The sequence below is a fragment of the Rhinoderma darwinii genome (assembly GCF_050947455.1).
Source record: "Rhinoderma darwinii isolate aRhiDar2 chromosome 5 unlocalized genomic scaffold, aRhiDar2.hap1 SUPER_5_unloc_3, whole genome shotgun sequence".
Classification (NCBI taxonomy): domain Eukaryota; kingdom Metazoa; phylum Chordata; class Amphibia; order Anura; family Rhinodermatidae; genus Rhinoderma; species Rhinoderma darwinii.
Genome location: NW_027461787.1, coordinates 1,445,763 through 1,451,304, shown reverse-complemented (window position 1 = coordinate 1,451,304; position 5,542 = coordinate 1,445,763).

The following is a 5,542-nucleotide window of genomic DNA, read 5'->3' as shown; positions in this document are numbered from 1 at the left end:
AGACCCTCCGTCTCTAAGCGACAGGACGTGATGCACTAATACTGCCTGACTCCTCCCACTTTATATAGTAACATCTGACTCCTCCCCGTGTATATAATGTCTGACTCCTCCCCCTGTATATAATAATGTCTGACTCCTCCCCGTGTATATAATGTCTGACTCCTCCCCTGTATATAATAACATCTGACTCCTCCCCGTGTATATAATAACATCTGACTCCCCCCCTGTATATAATAACATCTGACTCCCCCCTGTATATAATAATGTCTGACTCCCCCCCTGTATATAATAACATCTGACTCCTCCCCGTGTATATAATGTCTGACTCCTCCCCCTGTATATAATAACATCTGACTCCTCCCCCTGTATATAATGATGTCTGACTCCCCCCCTGTATATAATAACATCTGACTCCTCCCCGTGTATATAATGTCTGACTCCTCCCCCTGTATATAATAACATCTGACTCCTCCCCCTGTATATAATGATGTCTGACTCCCCCCCTGTATATAATAACATCTGACTCCTCCCTGTATATAACATCTGACCACCCCCCCTGTATATAATAACATCTGACTCCTCCCCCTGTATATAATAACATCTGACTCCTCCCCCTGTATATAATGATGTCTGACTCCTCCCCCTGTATATAATAACATCTGACTCCCCCCTTTATAAAATAACATCTGACTCCCCCCTGTATATAATAACATCTGACTCCCCCCTTTATAAAATAACATCTGACTCCTCCCCCTGTATATAATAACATCTGACCACCCCCCCTGTATATAATAACATCTGACTCCTCCCCCTGTATATAATAACTGACTCCTCCTCCTGTATATAACATCTGACTCCCCCATGTATATAATAATGTCTGACTCCTCATCCTTTATATAATATCTGACTCCTGTATATAATGATGTCTGACTTCTCCCCCTGTATATAATATCTGACACCTCCCCCTGTATGTAATAATGTCTGACTCCTCCTGTATATAATAACATCTGACTCCTCCCCCTGTATATAATAACATCTGACTCCTCCCCCTGTATATTATAACATCTGACTCACCCCATGTATATAATAATGTCTGACTCACCACCTGTATATAATGATGTCTGACTCACCCCCTGTATATAATAATGTCTGACTCACCCCCTGTATATAATAACATCTGACTCCTCCCCCTGTATATAATAACATCTGACTCCTCCCCCTGTATATAATGATGTCTGACTCACCCCCTGTATATAATAATGTCTGACTCACCCCCTGTATATAATAACATCTGACTCCTCCCCCTGTATATAATAACATCTGACTCCTCCCCCTGTATATAATTACATCTGACTCACCCCATGTATATAATAATGTCTGACTCCTCCCCCTGTATATAATTATGTCTGACTCCTCCCCCTGCATATAATAATGTCTGACTCACCCCCTGTATATAATAATGTCTGACTCACCCCCTGTATATAATAATGTCTGACTCACCCCCTGTATATAATAACATCTGACTCACCCCCCTGTATATAATAACATCTGACTCCACCCCCTGTATATAATAACATCTGACTCCTCCCCCTGTATATAATAATATCTGACTCCTCCCCCTGTATATAATAATGTCTGACTCACCCCCTGTATATAATTATGTCTGACTCCTCCCCCTGTATATAATTATGTCTGACTCCTCCCCCTGCATATAATAATGTCTGACTCCTCCCCCTGTATATAATATCTGACACCTCCCCCTGTATGTAATAATGTCTGACTCCTCCTGTATATAATAACGCCTGATTCCTCTTCCTGTATATATCTGACTCCTCCTGTATATAATAACATCTGACTCCTCCCCCTGTATATAATAACATCTGACTCCTCCCCTTGTATATAATATCATCTGACTCACCCCCTGTATATAATAATGTCTGACTCACCCCCTGTATATAATAACATCTGACTCACCCCCTGTATATAATAATGTCTGACTCACCCCCTGTATATAATTATGTCTGACTCCTCCCCCTGCATATAATAATGTCTGACTCACCCCATGTATATAATAATGTCTGACTCACCCCCTGTATATAATAACATCTGACTCCTCCCCCTGTATATAATAACATCTGACTCACCCCATGTATATAATAATGTCTGACTCACCCCCTGTATATAATTATGTCTGACTCCTCCCCCTGCATATAATAATGTCTGACTCACCCCATGTATATAATAACGCCTGATTCCTCTTCCTGTATATATCTGACTCCTCCTGTATATAATAATGTCTGCCTCCTCCTCCCCCTGTATATAATAACATCTGACTCACCCCCCTGTATATAATAACATCTGACTCACCCCATGTATATAATAATGTCTGACTCACCCCCTGTATATAATAATGTCTGACTCACCCCCTGTATATTATAACATCTGACTCACCCCATGTATATAATAATGTCTGACTCACCCCCTGTATATAATAATGTCTGACTCACCCCCTGTATATAATAACATCTGACTCCTCCCCCTGTATATAATATCATCTGACTCCTCCCCCTGTATATAATAACATCTGACTCCTCCCCCTGTATATAATATCATCTGACTCACCCCCTGTATATAATAATGTCTGACTCACCCCCTGTATATAATAATGTCTGACTCACCCCCTGTATATAATAACATCTGACTCACCCCCTGTATATAATAATGTCTGACTCACCCCCTGTATATAATAATGTCTGACTCACCCCCTGTATATTATAACATCTGACTCACCCCATGTATATAATAATGTCTGACTCACCCCCTGTATATAATAATGTCTGACTCACCCCCTGTATATAATAACATCTGACTCCTCCCCCTGTATATAATATCATCTGACTCCTCCCCCTGTATATAATAACATCTGACTCCTCCCCCTGTATATAATATCATCTGACTCACCCCCTGTATATAATAATGTCTGACTCACCCCCTGTATATAATAATGTCTGACTCACCCCCTGTATATAATAACATCTGACTCACCCCCGGTATATAATTATGTCTGACTCACCCCCTGTATATAATAATGTCTGACTCACCCCCTGTATATAATAATGTCTGACTCACCCCCTGTATATAATTATGTCTGACTCCTCCCCCTGCATATAATAATGTCTGACTCACCCCATGTATATAATAATGTCTGACTCACCCCCTGTATATAATAACATCTGACTCCTCCCCCTGTATATAATAACATCTGACTCACCCCATGTATATAATAATGTCTGACTCACCCCCTGTATATAATTATGTCTGACTCCTCCCCCTGCATATAATAATGTCTGACTCACCCCATGTATATAATAATGTCTGACTCACCCCATGTATATAATAACGCCTGATTCCTCTTCCTGTATATATCTGACTCCTCCTGTATATAATAATGTCTGCCTCCTCCTCCCCCTGTATATAATAACATCTGACTCACCCCATGTATATAATAATGTCTGACTCACCCCCTGTATATAATAATGTCTGACTCACCCCCTGTATATTATAACATCTGACTCACCCCATGTATATAATAATGTCTGACTCACCCCCTGTATATAATAATGTCTGACTCACCCCCTGTATATAATAACATCTGACTCCTCCCCCTGTATATAATATCATCTGACTCCTCCCCCTGTATATAATAACATCTGACTCCTCCCCCTGTATATAATAACATCTGACTCACCCCATGTATATAATAATGTCTGACTCACCCCCTGTATATTATAACATCTGACTCACCCCATGTATATAATAATGTCTGACTCACCCCATGTATATAATAATGTCTGACTCACCCCCTGTATATAATAATGTCTGACTCACCCCCTGTATATAATAACATCTGACTCCTCCCCCTGTATATAATAACATCTGACTCACCCCATGTATATAATAATGTCTGACTCACCCCCTGTATATAATAATGTCTGACTCACCCCCTGTATATTATAACATCTGACTCACCCCATGTATATAATAATGTCTGACTCACCCCCTGTATATAATAATGTCTGACTCACCCCCTGTATATAATAACATCTGACTCCTCCCCCTGTATATAATAACATCTGACTCACCCCATGTATATAATAATGTCTGACTCACCCCCTGTATATTATAACATCTGACTCACCCCATGTATATAATAATGTCTGACTCACCCCATGTATATAATAATGTCTGACTCACCCCCTGTATATAATAATGTCTGACTCACCCCCTGTATATAATAACATCTGACTCCTCCCCCTGTATATAATAACATCTGACTCACCCCATGTATATAATAATGTCTGACTCACCCCCTGTATATAATTATGTCTGACTCCTCCCCCTGCATATAATAATGTCTGACTCACCCCATGTATATAATAATGTCTGACTCCCCCCTGTATATAATAACATCTGACTCCTCCCCCTGTATATAATAACATCTGACTCCTCCCCCTGTATATAATAACATCTGACTCCCCCCTGTATATAATAACATCTGACTCCTCCCCCTGTATATAATAACATCTGACTCCACCCCCTGTATATAATGTCTGACTCCTCCCCCTGTATATAATAACATCTGACTCACCCCCTGTATATAATGATGTCTGACTCCTCCCCCTGTATATAATGATGTCTGACTCCTCCCCCTGTATATAATAACATCTGACTCATCCCTTGTATATAATGATGTCTGACTCCTCCCCCTGCATATAATGATGTCTAACTCCTCCCCCTGTATATAATATCTGACACTTCCCCCTGTATATAATGATGTATGACTCCTCCCCCTGCATATAATAACATCCGACTCACCCCCTGTATATAATGATGTCTGACTCCTCCCCCTGTTTATCATATTGTCTGACTCCTCCCCCTGTATATAATAATGTCTGACTCCTCCCCCTGTATATAATAATGTCTGACTCCTCCCCCTGTATATAATAATGTCTGACTCCACCCCCTGTATATAATAATGTCTGACTCCTCCCCCTGTATATAATAACATCTGACTCACCCCCTGTATATAATAATGTCTGACTCCTCCCCCTGTATATAATAACATCTGACTCACCCCCTGTATATAATGATGTCTGACTCCTCCCCCTGTATATAATAATGTCTGACTCCTCCCCCTGTATATAATAATGTCTGACCCCTCCCCCTGTATATAATAATGTCTGACTCCTCCCCCTGTATATAATAATGTCTGAGTCCTCCCCCTGTATATAATTATGTCTGACTCCTCCCCCTGTATATAATGTCTGACTCCTCCCCCTGTATATAATAACATCTGACTCACCCCCTGTATATAATGATGTCTGACTCCTCCCCCTGTATATAATGATGTCTGACTCCTCCCCCTGTATATAATAATGTCTGCCTCCTCCCCCTGTATATAATAACATCTGACTCATCCCTTGTATATAATGATGTCTGACTCCTCCCCCTGCATATAATGATGTCTAACTCCTCCCCCTGT